A 14263-nucleotide genomic window follows, 5' to 3' on the forward strand; every position below is an offset into this window, starting at 1 on the left:
TACCGAGACACACGCGGCAGGGCGGAAAGGGCTGTGCTCTCTTCGTGTGACATAATTCGGAAAAGTCCTGACGTTGCATTTCAACTGAGCCCCAGTATACATCGACCCTTCGACACTCTGAGTGACAACTCTCTTGCGTGTTTTCTCATATTTATGTAGTTTGCTTGCTTGATGCCGTGAACAGCATGGTTGTTCGCTGCCATATAGTCTAGCGGTTAGGGTTCCTGGTTTTCACCCAGGCGGTTCGACTCGGTTTTGCCTCCTGCTTTCCAAAAGATCAGCACCGTGTACGAAAGAGCCGCATTAAAACTACTCGAACGTGCAAAACGTGCGAGAAGAGGGGGCGCTTGTTTCCAACCGAAACTTCTCGCGTGTGAGACGAGCTGATCATCGCTGTGGGAGGGTTACTCTGGTAGACAGGGCTGACCTTCGGCAATAGGATTTATAGTCTCCAAGATGATATTTGCACTTTCTGGAGAGGCGATTTTCTCCACTTCAGTAGCCCGATTTCGTCGATTGCGTGGAGAGGGCTGTAGAATGTGGCGCCGCCTTTCCTGCTCCGTCCATGACAGGCGTGCTGGTCTCTGGAGAGAGAGCACGGTCCATCAGCGCACTCCAATAAAGGCACTGGAAGCAGCTAAATCGCATTGGCGAAGCTCAGCGCTGGGCCGCTGGGCACGTCTTACCACCGTTTCCGTAGTGTAGTGGTTATCACGTTCGCCTCACACGCGAAAGGTCCCCGGTTCGAAACCGGGCGGAAACAGACATCTTTTGTCGCCAGGCACAAAAGGGGATTGGGGATTCGCCTAGCGCTGTGATCGAACAGACCCACTGGACCCACCTCTTAGTGTGGCGGGATCTGCACAGTGCATGTCACAGCGCATCCTGCTTTCACTTCAAGGCGCGTCCTGATGCACCCCAGTCTCCCGCGTGACAGGTGGGGACAGGTGACAGGTCCTATACTAACGAGGAAGACATCGCTCTCTCCGACCCCCGGCATCGTGTCCCGACCCACCGTGCTGGAAGCCGACGCGTGCTGTGATTCCTTTACGGAGCAGAAATGACAACCGAGGAGCCGAGAGATCATTTCAGCATTTCGCGTCTGAACGGAAAACACAAACGACCAACTCGGAATGACTTGCCTTTGACGCTTCTCAAAGCGTTCTTTGTGCATCGAACAGACCCACTCACCTCTTAGTGTGGCGGGATCTGCACAGTGCATGTCGCAGCGCTTCCTGCTTTCACTTCAATGTGCTTCCTGATGTCGAGTCGACTGCCGTGCGGAGGCTCTGAAAGCGAGAGCAATGAAAAGGTGCACGACGCTGTGAAAGAAAACAGAGAAGTGAAAGGCAGTCATTTCTCTAAGGAGGTGAAAGAAAAGCTACTCCCCGTCGGGGAATCGAACCCCGGTCTCCCGCGTGACAGGCGGGGATACTTGCCACTATACTAACGAGGAAGACATCGCTCTCTCCAACCCCCGGCATCGTGTCCCGACCCAGCATGCTGGAAGCCGACGCGTGCTGTGATCCCTTTACGGAGCAGAAATGACAACCGAGGAGCCGAGAGATCATGTCAGCATTTCGCGTCTGAACGGAAAACACAAACGACCAACTCGGAATGACTTGCCTTTGACGCTTTTCAAAGTGTTCTTTGTGCACGACGACTGCGCCGCCTAGCAGATACAAAGGGGTTGTACAACTTTGAACTAGCAAATGGAAGAGGGCTAAGCCCCCTCTCTTTTAGCCCAGGTTCGATCTGTCTCCCAGAATCACCAGGGCGCACACACACACACACCCGTGCCGTTGAAGTGCTCTGCTTCATTTCTAAGTGCAACTCAACATTCACTCCTACCCCGAGTGCAGAAAAGACAGCATCCACAGCAACAACAGCTCAGGTCTCTGCACAGGAGCTAAGCTGCCCTCATCTCCTCTGCTCTGCGGCTCCTGCGGAGTGGAGTCCTGCCTGGAGCCGTGTTTGCAGGCGGCGGCTCCCCGCGCCCTGTCTGGGCGTCGTGTCCAAGAGCTCCTGGGAGGAAGAGCGAGCCCTCCCACTCGGGGGCTTTTCCACGGTCTGTGTGAGGAGGGGCGGGTGTGTCCAGTAGCTTATCGAGCGGAAGCCTGGGGCGGCGGAGAGCTGTGATCGTGCAGACCTTGAGGTGTCACCTCTTTGTCTGCTTTCCCGCCCCCCCTCCGCCCAAGCTCTGCTCCAAAGTAGCCCGGCAACCCCTCACACCTGCACGTGTCACAACCTAAGGTGCGGTCATGAGACACCCATGGCGTGTCGTTCTGTTCTTGCTAATTGTTTCCTGCCCGTCGCAGGCAGGAGTCCATGCGAGGAAGATGCGCTGGACAGAGCTCAGAGGGCGCAGCTGGGTGGCTTTCCTTCTGAGTGACGTTCCTGCAACACTCTCCCGCTACTCTTGGTGCGCTCATGCCACAACATAGGAAGGCTGGAGCAGGTGGCTGTGGGCTTTGCGCACTGCCGAAATAGCTCAGTTGGGAGAGCGTTAGACTGAAGATCTAAAGGTCCCTGGTTCGATCCCGGGTTTCGGCATTTTGTTTCATCGCGCCCTTTGTTCCTCTCTCCAGCGCCACCTGCCTAAAGTGACGCGTCCCTTTCTCAGCCCGAAACGCAAGCGAGACACCAGCAGCAGTCCCTACAGGTTTCTGTAGTGTAGCGGCTATCACGTTCGCCTAACACGCGAAAGGTCCCCGGTTCGAGACCGGGCGGAAACAGCCTCGTTTTGCACGCTCCTGTACTTCACAGAGGTCTTGAGCGACCGGTCATTTGTTCCCAATGTATTTCCGGTGCCTTCGTGCACTCTTGTACCAAACGCACGTTCCTTCTGTACGCGGAGCCGATCATTTGCAATTGGGCTGTGCCGACAGACCAGGTCGAGCTCTGTCGGCTCAAAAGCAGCGCAGGACCTGCAAGAACAACAGAAAGATTAGCATCCAGCGGGGGCCTCTTAGTGAGCCCAAGAGCTCATCAAGAATCGGCTCCAGCAACAGGGCTGGGCGCATTGTTCCATTCTCCGCCCACTCTCGGTGTAAACAAGTCCCTCCTGGTCTCTGCTTGAAATGCACTTTCCTGCGTTTGCTTTGGTGTAACTGGCTTCCCCTGCATGGGCGAATGTGAAGAAGATCCTTAGTAAGTCATTGAAGAAAACCGAGAAGAGGTCGGAGTGGCCTCTGTCGTTCATCAACGATCCAGTCAGGCAGTACTCCTCTGTAAAGCGCCGTTCGTTCACGTCGATTGGCTTTTTTTTGCCTTCATTCGCGCGAGTAGTAAAAGCAGACGCCCCTATTCTGCCGTGACCCGGATTCGAACCGGGGTTGTTGCGGCCACAACGCAAAGTACTGACCACTATACGATCACAGCGAGTTACCGAGACACACGCGGCAGGGCGGAAAGGGCTGTGCTCTCTTCGTGTGACATAATTCGGAAAAGTCCTGACGTTGCATTTCAACTGAGCCCCAGTATACATCGACCCTTCGACACTCTGAGTGACAACTCTCTTGCGTGTTTTCTCATATTTATGTAGTTTGCTTGCTTGATGCCGTGAACAGCATGGTTGTTCGCTGCCATATAGTCTAGCGGTTAGGGTTCCTGGTTTTCACCCAGGCGGTTCGACTCGGTTTTGCCTCCTGCTTTCCAAAAGATCAGCACCGTGTACGAAAGAGCCGCATTAAAACTACTCGAACGTGCAAAACGTGCGAGAAGAGGGGGCGCTTGTTTCCAACCGAAACTTCTCGCGTGTGAGACGAGCTGATCATCGCTGTGGGAGGGTTACTCTGGTAGACAGGGCTGACCTTCGGCAATAGGATTTATAGTCTCCAAGATGATATTTGCACTTTCTGGAGAGGCGATTTTCTCCACTTCAGTAGCCCGATTTCGTCGATTGCGTGGAGAGGGCTGTAGAATGTGGCGCCGCCTTTCCTGCTCCGTCCATGACAGGCGTGCTGGTCTCTGGAGAGAGAGCACGGTCCATCAGCGCACTCCAATAAAGGCACTGGAAGCAGCTAAATCGCATTGGCGAAGCTCAGCGCTGGGCCGCTGGGCACGTCTTACCACCGTTTCCGTAGTGTAGTGGTTATCACGTTCGCCTCACACGCGAAAGGTCCCCGGTTTGAAACCGGGCGGAAACAGACATCTTTTGTCGCCAGGCACAAAAGGGGATTGGGGATTCGCCTAGCGCTGTGATCGAACAGACCCACTGGACCCACCTCTTAGTGTGGCGGGATCTGCACAGTGCATGTCACAGCGCATCCTGCTTTCACTTCAAGGCGCGTCCTGATGCACCCCAGTCTCCCGCGTGACAGGTGGGGACAGGTGACAGGTCCTATACTAACGAGGAAGACATCGCTCTCTCCGACCCCCGGCATCGTGTCCCGACCCACCGTGCTGGAAGCCGACGCGTGCTGTGATTCCTTTACGGAGCAGAAATGACAACCGAGGAGCCGAGAGATCATTTCAGCATTTCGCGTCTGAACGGAAAACACAAACGACCAACTCGGAATGACTTGCCTTTGACGCTTCTCAAAGCGTTCTTTGTGCATCGAACAGACCCACTCACCTCTTAGTGTGGCGGGATCTGCACAGTGCATGTCGCAGCGCTTCCTGCTTTCACTTCAATGTGCTTCCTGATGTCGAGTCGACTGCCGTGCGGAGGCTCTGAAAGCGAGAGCAATGAAAAGGTGCACGACGCTGTGAAAGAAAACAGAGAAGTGAAAGGCAGTCATTTCTCTAAGGAGGTGAAAGAAAAGCTACTCCCCGTCGGGGAATCGAACCCCGGTCTCCCGCGTGACAGGCGGGGATACTTGCCACTATACTAACGAGGAAGACATCGCTCTCTCCAACCCCCGGCATCGTGTCCCGACCCAGCATGCTGGAAGCCGACGCGTGCTGTGATCCCTTTACGGAGCAGAAATGACAACCGAGGAGCCGAGAGATCATGTCAGCATTTCGCGTCTGAACGGAAAACACAAACGACCAACTCGGAATGACTTGCCTTTGACGCTTTTCAAAGTGTTCTTTGTGCACGACGACTGCGCCGCCTAGCAGATACAAAGGGGTTGTACAACTTTGAACTAGCAAATGGAAGAGGGCTAAGCCCCCTCTCTTTTAGCCCAGGTTCGATCTGTCTCCCAGAATCACCAGGGCGCACACACACACACACCCGTGCCGTTGAAGTGCTCTGCTTCATTTCTAAGTGCAACTCAACATTCACTCCTACCCCGAGTGCAGAAAAGACAGCATCCACAGCAACAACAGCTCAGGTCTCTGCACAGGAGCTAAGCTGCCCTCATCTCCTCTGCTCTGCGGCTCCTGCGGAGTGGAGTCCTGCCTGGAGCCGTGTTTGCAGGCGGCGGCTCCCCGTGCCCTGTCTGGGCGTCGTGTCCAAGAGCTCCTGGGAGGAAGAGCGAGCCCTCCCACTCGGGGGCTTTTCCACGGTCTGTGTGAGGAGGGGCGGGTGTGTCCAGTAGCTTATCGAGCGGAAGCCTGGGGCGGCGGAGAGCTGTGATCGTGCAGACCTTGAGGTGTCACCTCTTTGTCTGCTTTCCCGCCCCCCCTCCGCCCAAGCTCTGCTCCAAAGTAGCCCGGCAACCCCTCACACCTGCACGTGTCACAACCTAAGGTGCGGTCATGAGACACCCATGGCGTGTCGTTCTGTTCTTGCTAATTGTTTCCTGCCCGTCGCAGGCAGGAGTCCATGCGAGGAAGATGCGCTGGACAGAGCTCAGAGGGCGCAGCTGGGTGGCTTTCCTTCTGAGTGACGTTCCTGCAACACTCTCCCGCTACTCTTGGTGCGCTCATGCCACAACACAGGAAGGCTGGAGCAGGTGGCTGTGGGCTTTGCGCACTGCCGAAATAGCTCAGTTGGGAGAGCGTTAGACTGAAGATCTAAAGGTCCCTGGTTCGATCCCGGGTTTCGGCATTTTGTTTCATCGCGCCCTTTGTTCCTCTCTCCAGCGCCACCTGCCTAAAGTGACGCGTCCCTTTCTCAGCCCGAAACGCAAGCGAGACACCAGCAGCAGTCCCTACAGGTTTCCGTAGTGTAGCGGCTATCACGTTCGCCTAACACGCGAAAGGTCCCCGGTTCGAGACCGGGCGGAAACAGCCTCGTTTTGCACGCTCCTGTACTTCACAGAGGTCTTGAGCGACCGGTCATTTGTTCCCAATGTATTTCCGGTGCCTTCGTGCACTCTTGTACCAAACGCACGTTCCTTCTGTACGCGGAGCCGATCATTTGCAATTGGGCTGTGCCGACAGACCAGGTCGAGCTCTGTCGGCTCAAAAGCAGCGCAGGACCTGCAAGAACAACAGAAAGATTAGCATCCAGCGGGGGCCTCTTAGTGAGCCCAAGAGCTCATCAAGAATCGGCTCCAGCAACAGGGCTGGGCGCATTGTTCCATTCTCCGCCCACTCTCGGTGTAAACAAGTCCCTCCTGGTCTCTGCTTGAAATGCACTTTCCTGCGTTTGCTTTGGTGTAACTGGCTTCCCCTGCATGGGCGAATGTGAAGAAGATCCTTAGTAAGTCATTGAAGAAAACCGAGAAGAGGTCGGAGTGGCCTCTGTCGTTCATCAACGATCCAGTCAGGCAGTACTCCTCTGTAAAGCGCCGTTCGTTCACGTCGATTGGCTTTTTTTTGCCTTCATTCGCGCGAGTAGTAAAAGCAGACGCCCCTATTCTGCCGTGACCCGGATTCGAACCGGGGTTGTTGCGGCCACAACGCAAAGTACTGACCACTATACGATCACAGCGAGTTACCGAGACACACGCGGCAGGGCGGAAAGGGCTGTGCTCTCTTCGTGTGACATAATTCGGAAAAGTCCTGACGTTGCATTTCAACTGAGCCCCAGTATACATCGACCCTTCGACACTCTGAGTGACAACTCTCTTGCGTGTTTTCTCATATTTATGTAGTTTGCTTGCTTGATGCCGTGAACAGCATGGTTGTTCGCTGCCATATAGTCTAGCGGTTAGGGTTCCTGGTTTTCACCCAGGCGGTTCGACTCGGTTTTGCCTCCTGCTTTCCAAAAGATCAGCACCGTGTACGAAAGAGCCGCATTAAAACTACTCGAACGTGCAAAACGTGCGAGAAGAGGGGGCGCTTGTTTCCAACCGAAACTTCTCGCGTGTGAGACGAGCTGATCATCGCTGTGGGAGGGTTACTCTGGTAGACAGGGCTGACCTTCGGCAATAGGATTTATAGTCTCCAAGATGATATTTGCACTTTCTGGAGAGGCGATTTTCTCCACTTCAGTAGCCCGATTTCGTCGATTGCGTGGAGAGGGCTGTAGAATGTGGCGCCGCCTTTCCTGCTCCGTCCATGACAGGCGTGCTGGTCTCTGGAGAGAGAGCACGGTCCATCAGCGCACTCCAATAAAGGCACTGGAAGCAGCTAAATCGCATTGACGAAGCTCAGCGCTGGGCCGCTGGGCACGTCTTACCACCGTTTCCGTAGTGTAGTGGTTATCACGTTCGCCTCACTCGCGAAAGGTCCCCGGTTCGAAACCGGGCGGAAACAGACATCTTTTGTCGCCAGGCACAAAAGGGGATTGGGGATTCGCCTAGCGCTGTGATCGAACAGACCCACTGGACCCACCTCTTAGTGTGGCGGGATCTGCACAGTGCATGTCACAGTGCATCCTGCTTTCACTTCAAGGCGCGTCCTGATGCACCCCAGTCTCCCGCGTGACAGGTGGGGACAGGTGACAGGTCCTATACTAACGAGGAAGACATCGCTCTCTCCGACCCCCGGCATCGTGTCCCGACCCACCGTGCTGGAAGCCGACGCGTGCTGTGATTCCTTTACGGAGCAGAAATGACAACCGAGGAGCCGAGAGATCATTTCAGCATTTCGCGTCTGAACGGAAAACACAAACGACCAACTCGGAATGACTTGCCTTTGACGCTTCTCAAAGCGTTCTTTGTGCATCGAACAGACCCACTCACCTCTTAGTGTGGCGGGATCTGCACAGTGCATGTCGCAGCGCTTCCTGCTTTCACTTCAATGTGCTTCCTGATGTCGAGTCGACTGCCGTGCGGAGGCTCTGAAAGCGAGAGCAATGAAAAGGTGCACGACGCTGTGAAAGAAAACAGAGAAGTGAAAGGCAGTCATTTCTCTAAGGAGGTGAAAGAAAAGCTACTCCCCGTCGGGGAATCGAACCCCGGTCTCCCGCGTGACAGGCGGGGATACTTGCCACTATACTAACGAGGAAGACATCGCTCTCTCCAACCCCCGGCATCGTGTCCCGACCCAGCATGCTGGAAGCCGACGCGTGCTGTGATCCCTTTACGGAGCAGAAATGACAACCGAGGAGCCGAGAGATCATGTCAGCATTTCGCGTCTGAACGGAAAACACAAACGACCAACTCGGAATGACTTGCCTTTGACGCTTTTCAAAGTGTTCTTTGTGCACGACGACTGCGCCGCCTAGCAGATACAAAGGGGTTGTACAACTTTGAACTAGCAAATGGAAGAGGGCTAAGCCCCCTCTCTTTTAGCCCAGGTTCGATCTGTCTCCCAGAATCACCAGGGCGCACACACACACACACCCGTGCCGTTGAAGTGCTCTGCTTCATTTCTAAGTGCAACTCAACATTCACTCCTACCCCGAGTGCAGAAAAGACAGCATCCACAGCAACAACAGCTCAGGTCTCTGCACAGGAGCTAAGCTGCCCTCATCTCCTCTGCTCTGCGGCTCCTGCGGAGTGGAGTCCTGCCTGGAGCCGTGTTTGCAGGCGGCGGCTCCCCGCGCCCTGTCTGGGCGTCGTGTCCAAGAGCTCCTGGGAGGAAGAGCGAGCCCTCCCACTCGGGGGCTTTTCCACGGTCTGTGTGAGGAGGGGCGGGTGTGTCCAGTAGCTTATCGAGCGGAAGCCTGGGGCGGCGGAGAGCTGTGATCGTGCAGACCTTGAGGTGTCACCTCTTTGTCTGCTTTCCCGCCCCCCCTCCGCCCAAGCTCTGCTCCAAAGTAGCCCGGCAACCCCTCACACCTGCAGGTGTCACAACCTAAGGTGCGGTCATGAGACACCCATGGCGTGTCGTTCTGTTCTTGCTAATTGTTTCCTGCCCGTCGCAGGCAGGAGTCCATGCGAGGAAGATGCGCTGGACAGAGCTCAGAGGGCGCAGCTGGGTGGCTTTCCTTCTGAGTGACGTTCCTGCAACACTCTCCCGCTACTCTTGGTGCGCTCATGCCACAACACAGGAAGGCTGGAGCAGGTGGCTGTGGGCTTTGCGCACTGCCGAAATAGCTCAGTTGGGAGAGCGTTAGACTGAAGATCTAAAGGTCCCTGGTTCGATCCCGGGTTTTGGCATTTTGTTTCATCGCGCCCTTTGTTCCTCTCTCCAGCGCCACCTGCCTAAAGTGACGCGTCCCTTTCTCAGCCCGAAACGCAAGCGAGACACCAGCAGCAGTCCCTACAGGTTTCCGTAGTGTAGCGGCTATCACGTTCGCCTAACACGCGAAAGGTCCCCGGTTCGAGACCGGGCGGAAACAGCCTCGTTTTGCACGCTCCTGTACTTCACAGAGGTCTTGAGCGACCGGTCATTTGTTCCCAATGTATTTCCGGTGCCTTCGTGCACTCTTGTACCAAACGCACGTTCCTTCTGTACGCGGAGCCGATCATTTGCAATTGGGCTGTGCCGACAGACCAGGTCGAGCTCTGTCGGCTCAAAAGCAGCGCAGGACCTGCAAGAACAACAGAAAGATTAGCATCCAGCGGGGGCCTCTTAGTGAGCCCAAGAGCTCATCAAGAATCGGCTCCAGCAACAGGGCTGGGCGCATTGTTCCATTCTCCGCCCACTCTCGGTGTAAACAAGTCCCTCCTGGTCTCTGCTTGAAATGCACTTTCCTGCGTTTGCTTTGGTGTAACTGGCTTCCCCTGCATGGGCGAATGTGAAGAAGATCCTTAGTAAGTCATTGAAGAAAACCGAGAAGAGGTCGGAGTGGCCTCTGTCGTTCATCAACGATCCAGTCAGGCAGTACTCCTCTGTAAAGCGCCGTTCGTTCACGTCGATTGGCTTTTTTTTGCCTTCATTCGCGCGAGTAGTAAAAGCAGACGCCCCTATTCTGCCGTGACCCGGATTCGAACCGGGGTTGTTGCGGCCACAACGCAAAGTACTGACCACTATACGATCACAGCGAGTTACCGAGACACACGCGGCAGGGCGGAAAGGGCTGTGCTCTCTTCGTGTGACATAATTCGGAAAAGTCCTGACGTTGCATTTCAACTGAGCCCCAGTATACATCGACCCTTCGACACTCTGAGTGACAACTCTCTTGCGTGTTTTCTCATATTTATGTAGTTTGCTTGCTTGATGCCGTGAACAGCATGGTTGTTCGCTGCCATATAGTCTAGCGGTTAGGGTTCCTGGTTTTCACCCAGGCGGTTCGACTCGGTTTTGCCTCCTGCTTTCCAAAAGATCAGCACCGTGTACGAAAGAGCCGCATTAAAACTACTCGAACGTGCAAAACGTGCGAGAAGAGGGGGCGCTTGTTTCCAACCGAAACTTCTCGCGTGTGAGACGAGCTGATCATCGCTGTGGGAGGGTTACTCTGGTAGACAGGGCTGACCTTCGGCAATAGGATTTATAGTCTCCAAGATGATATTTGCACTTTCTGGAGAGGCGATTTTCTCCACTTCAGTAGCCCGATTTCGTCGATTGCGTGGAGAGGGCTGTAGAATGTGGCGCCGCCTTTCCTGCTCCGTCCATGACAGGCGTGCTGGTCTCTGGAGAGAGAGCACGGTCCATCAGCGCACTCCAATAAAGGCACTGGAAGCAGCTAAATCGCATTGGCGAAGCTCAGCGCTGGGCCGCTGGGCACGTCTTACCACCGTTTCCGTAGTGTAGTGGTTATCACGTTCGCCTCACACGCGAAAGGTCCCCGGTTCGAAACCGGGTGGAAACAGACGTCTTTTGTCGCCAGGCACAAAAGGGGATTGGGGATTCGCCTAGCGCTGTGATCGAACAGACCCACTGGACCCACCTCTTAGTGTGGCGGGATCTGCACAGTGCATGTCACAGCGCATCCTGCTTTCACTTCAAGGCGCGTCCTGATGCACCCCAGTCTCCCGCGTGACAGGTGGGGACAGGTGACAGGTCCTATACTAACGAGGAAGACATCGCTCTCTCCGACCCCCGGCATCGTGTCCCGACCCACCGTGCTGGAAGCCGACGCGTGCTGTGATTCCTTTACGGAGCAGAAATGACAACCGAGGAGCCGAGAGATCATTTCAGCATTTCGCGTCTGAACGGAAAACACAAACGACCAACTCGGAATGACTTGCCTTTGACGCTTCTCAAAGCGTTCTTTGTGCATCGAACAGACCCACTCACCTCTTAGTGTGGCGGGATCTGCACAGTGCATGTCGCAGCGCTTCCTGCTTTCACTTCAATGTGCTTCCTGATGTCGAGTCGACTGCCGTGCGGAGGCTCTGAAAGCGAGAGCAATGAAAAGGTGCACGACGCTGTGAAAGAAAACAGAGAAGTGAAAGGCAGTCATTTCTCTAAGGAGGTGAAAGAAAAGCTACTCCCCGTCGGGGAATCGAACCCCGGTCTCCCGCGTGACAGGCGGGGATACTTGCCACTATACTAACGAGGAAGACATCGCTCTCTCCAACCCCCGGCATCGTGTCCCGACCCAGCATGCTGGAAGCCGACGCGTGCTGTGATCCCTTTACGGAGCAGAAATGACAACCGAGGAGCCGAGAGATCATGTCAGCATTTCGCGTCTGAACGGAAAACACAAACGACCAACTCGGAATGACTTGCCTTTGACGCTTTTCAAAGTGTTCTTTGTGCACGACGACTGCGCCGCCTAGCAGATACAAAGGGGTTGTACAACTTTGAACTAGCAAATGGAAGAGGGCTAAGCCCCCTCTCTTTTAGCCCAGGTTCGATCTGTCTCCCAGAATCACCAGGGCGCACACACACACACACCCGTGCCGTTGAAGTGCTCTGCTTCATTTCTAAGTGCAACTCAACATTCACTCCTACCCCGAGTGCAGAAAAGACAGCATCCACAGCAACAACAGCTCAGGTCTCTGCACAGGAGCTAAGCTGCCCTCATCTCCTCTGCTCTGCGGCTCCTGCGGAGTGGAGTCCTGCCTGGAGCCGTGTTTGCAGGCGGCGGCTCCCCGCGCCCTGTCTGGGCGTCGTGTCCAAGAGCTCCTGGGAGGAAGAGCGAGCCCTCCCACTCGGGGGCTTTTCCATGGTCTGTGTGAGGAGGGGCGGGTGTGTCCAGTAGCTTATCGAGCGGAAGCCTGGGGCGGCGGAGAGCTGTGATCGTGCAGACCTTGAGGTGTCACCTCTTTGTCTGCTTTCCCGCCCCCCCTCCGCCCAAGCTCTGCTCCAAAGTAGCCCGGCAACCCCTCACACCTGCACGTGTCACAACCTAAGGTGCGGTCATGAGACACCCATGGCGTGTCGTTCTGTTCTTGCTAATTGTTTCCTGCCCGTCGCAGGCAGGAGTCCATGCGAGGAAGATGCGCTGGAGCATACGCATGCAGGTGTAGAACAGGACTTAATGCATTTTTATACAAAAATTCGTATTCTATATTCTGGTCGCTTGCAGATTAGAATGGCATATGTTTAGCAATAATATTATTTATGGTACCTGAAAGTTTCAGGTTGTTGCACAAAGCTAAGGTATGCGTATACGTGATCTGACAACTGGAATCAATTTCCTGTCGTTAAACTCTGTTTATTTTTAAGTTTTTTTACTTAAAAATAAACAGAGTTTTATTTTACTCCGCATACGCGGAGCCGATCATTTGCAATTGGGCTGTGCCGACAGACCAGGTCGAGCTCTGTCGGCTCAAAAGCAGCGCAGGACCTGCAAGAACAACAGAAAGATTAGCATCCAGCGGGGGCCTCTTAGTGAGCCCAAGAGCTCATCAAGAATCGGCTCCAGCAACAGGGCTGGGCGCATTGTTCCATTCTCCGCCCACTCTCGGTGTAAACAAGTCCCTCCTGGTCTCTGCTTGAAATGCACTTTCCTGCGTTTGCTTTGGTGTAACTGGCTTCCCCTGCATGGGCGAATGTGAAGAAGATCCTTAGTAAGTCATTGAAGAAAACCGAGAAGAGGTCGGAGTGGCCTCTGTCGTTCATCAACGATCCAGTCAGGCAGTACTCCTCTGTAAAGCGCCGTTCGTTCACGTCGATTGGCTTTTTTTTGCCTTCATTCGCGCGAGTAGTAAAAGCAGACGCCCCTATTCTGCCGTGACCCGGATTCGAACCGGGGTTGTTGCGGCCACAACGCAAAGTACTGACCACTATACGATCACAGCGAGTTACCGAGACACACGCGGCAGGGCGGAAAGGGCTGTGCTCTCTTCGTGTGACATAATTCGGAAAAGTCCTGACGTTGCATTTCAACTGAGCCCCAGTATACATCGACCCTTCGACACTCTGAGTGACAACTCTCTTGCGTGTTTTCTCATATTTATGTAGTTTGCTTGCTTGATGCCGTGAACAGCATGGTTGTTCGCTGCCATATAGTCTAGCGGTTAGGGTTCCTGGTTTTCACCCAGGCGGTTCGACTCGGTTTTGCCTCCTGCTTTCCAAAAGATCAGCACCGTGTACGAAAGAGCCGCATTAAAACTACTCGAACGTGCAAAACGTGCGAGAAGAGGGGGCGCTTGTTTCCAACCGAAACTTCTCGCGTGTGAGACGAGCTGATCATCGCTGTGGGAGGGTTACTCTGGTAGACAGGGCTGACCTTCGGCAATAGGATTTATAGTCTCCAAGATGATATTTGCACTTTCTGGAGAGGCGATTTTCTCCACTTCAGTAGCCCGATTTCGTCGATTGCGTGGAGAGGGCTGTAGAATGTGGCGCCGCCTTTCCTGCTCCGTCCATGACAGGCGTGCTGGTCTCTGGAGAGAGAGCACGGTCCATCAGCGCACTCCAATAAAGGCACTGGAAGCAGCTAAATCGCATTGGCGAAGCTCAGCGCTGGGCCGCTGGGCACGTCTTACCACCGTTTCCGTAGTGTAGTGGTTATCACGTTCGCCTCACACGCGAAAGGTCCCCGGTTCGAAACCGGGTGGAAACAGACGTCTTTTGTCGCCAGGCACAAAAGGGGATTGGGGATTCGCCTAGCGCTGTGATCGAACAGACCCACTGGACCCACCTCTTAGTGTGGCGGGATCTGCACAGTGCATGTCACAGCGCATCCTGCTTTCACTTCAAGGCGCGTCCTGATGCACCCCAGTCTCCAGCGTGACAGGTGGGGACAGGTGACAGGTCCTAT

The 14263-nt window shown here is 54.7% G+C and overlaps 19 non-coding genes across 19 annotated transcripts; 11 read left to right on the forward strand and 8 right to left on the reverse strand.

Annotated features, from left to right (window-relative positions):
* Positions 1–690: 690 nt before the first annotated feature.
* On the forward strand, positions 691–763 carry trnav-cac (transfer RNA valine (anticodon CAC)). Its single transcript has one exon. It is a non-coding gene; the product is annotated as a tRNA-Val (tRNA).
* A 621-nt stretch (positions 764–1384) lies between these two features.
* On the reverse strand, positions 1385–1456 carry trnad-guc (transfer RNA aspartic acid (anticodon GUC)). The gene has a single exon. It is a non-coding gene; the product is annotated as a tRNA-Asp (tRNA).
* Positions 1457–2480: 1024 nt separating this feature from the next.
* On the forward strand, positions 2481–2553 carry trnaf-gaa (transfer RNA phenylalanine (anticodon GAA)). The gene has a single exon. It is a non-coding gene; the product is annotated as a tRNA-Phe (tRNA).
* A 109-nt stretch (positions 2554–2662) lies between these two features.
* Positions 2663–2735, forward strand: trnav-aac (transfer RNA valine (anticodon AAC)). The gene has a single exon. It is a non-coding gene; the product is annotated as a tRNA-Val (tRNA).
* A 574-nt stretch (positions 2736–3309) lies between these two features.
* trnah-gug (transfer RNA histidin (anticodon GUG)) lies at positions 3310–3381 on the reverse strand. The gene has a single exon. It is a non-coding gene; the product is annotated as a tRNA-His (tRNA).
* A 694-nt stretch (positions 3382–4075) lies between these two features.
* On the forward strand, positions 4076–4148 carry trnav-cac (transfer RNA valine (anticodon CAC)). Its single transcript has one exon. It is a non-coding gene; the product is annotated as a tRNA-Val (tRNA).
* A 621-nt stretch (positions 4149–4769) lies between these two features.
* On the reverse strand, positions 4770–4841 carry trnad-guc (transfer RNA aspartic acid (anticodon GUC)). The gene has a single exon. It is a non-coding gene; the product is annotated as a tRNA-Asp (tRNA).
* A 1024-nt stretch (positions 4842–5865) lies between these two features.
* trnaf-gaa (transfer RNA phenylalanine (anticodon GAA)) lies at positions 5866–5938 on the forward strand. The gene has a single exon. It is a non-coding gene; the product is annotated as a tRNA-Phe (tRNA).
* Positions 5939–6047: 109 nt separating this feature from the next.
* On the forward strand, positions 6048–6120 carry trnav-aac (transfer RNA valine (anticodon AAC)). Its single transcript has one exon. It is a non-coding gene; the product is annotated as a tRNA-Val (tRNA).
* A 574-nt stretch (positions 6121–6694) lies between these two features.
* Positions 6695–6766, reverse strand: trnah-gug (transfer RNA histidin (anticodon GUG)). Its single transcript has one exon. It is a non-coding gene; the product is annotated as a tRNA-His (tRNA).
* Positions 6767–7460: 694 nt separating this feature from the next.
* trnav-cac (transfer RNA valine (anticodon CAC)) lies at positions 7461–7533 on the forward strand. The gene has a single exon. It is a non-coding gene; the product is annotated as a tRNA-Val (tRNA).
* Positions 7534–8154: 621 nt separating this feature from the next.
* trnad-guc (transfer RNA aspartic acid (anticodon GUC)) lies at positions 8155–8226 on the reverse strand. Its single transcript has one exon. It is a non-coding gene; the product is annotated as a tRNA-Asp (tRNA).
* A 1024-nt stretch (positions 8227–9250) lies between these two features.
* trnaf-gaa (transfer RNA phenylalanine (anticodon GAA)) lies at positions 9251–9323 on the forward strand. The gene has a single exon. It is a non-coding gene; the product is annotated as a tRNA-Phe (tRNA).
* Positions 9324–9432: 109 nt separating this feature from the next.
* trnav-aac (transfer RNA valine (anticodon AAC)) lies at positions 9433–9505 on the forward strand. The gene has a single exon. It is a non-coding gene; the product is annotated as a tRNA-Val (tRNA).
* Positions 9506–10079: 574 nt separating this feature from the next.
* On the reverse strand, positions 10080–10151 carry trnah-gug (transfer RNA histidin (anticodon GUG)). The gene has a single exon. It is a non-coding gene; the product is annotated as a tRNA-His (tRNA).
* Positions 10152–10845: 694 nt separating this feature from the next.
* trnav-cac (transfer RNA valine (anticodon CAC)) lies at positions 10846–10918 on the forward strand. Its single transcript has one exon. It is a non-coding gene; the product is annotated as a tRNA-Val (tRNA).
* A 621-nt stretch (positions 10919–11539) lies between these two features.
* trnad-guc (transfer RNA aspartic acid (anticodon GUC)) lies at positions 11540–11611 on the reverse strand. The gene has a single exon. It is a non-coding gene; the product is annotated as a tRNA-Asp (tRNA).
* Positions 11612–13226: 1615 nt separating this feature from the next.
* Positions 13227–13298, reverse strand: trnah-gug (transfer RNA histidin (anticodon GUG)). Its single transcript has one exon. It is a non-coding gene; the product is annotated as a tRNA-His (tRNA).
* Positions 13299–13992: 694 nt separating this feature from the next.
* trnav-cac (transfer RNA valine (anticodon CAC)) lies at positions 13993–14065 on the forward strand. Its single transcript has one exon. It is a non-coding gene; the product is annotated as a tRNA-Val (tRNA).
* The last annotated feature ends 198 nt before the right edge of the window (positions 14066–14263 follow it).

This window comes from Lepisosteus oculatus, chromosome 14 (genome assembly GCF_040954835.1).
Source record: "Lepisosteus oculatus isolate fLepOcu1 chromosome 14, fLepOcu1.hap2, whole genome shotgun sequence".
Classification (NCBI taxonomy): Eukaryota; Metazoa; Chordata; class Actinopteri; order Semionotiformes; family Lepisosteidae; genus Lepisosteus; species Lepisosteus oculatus.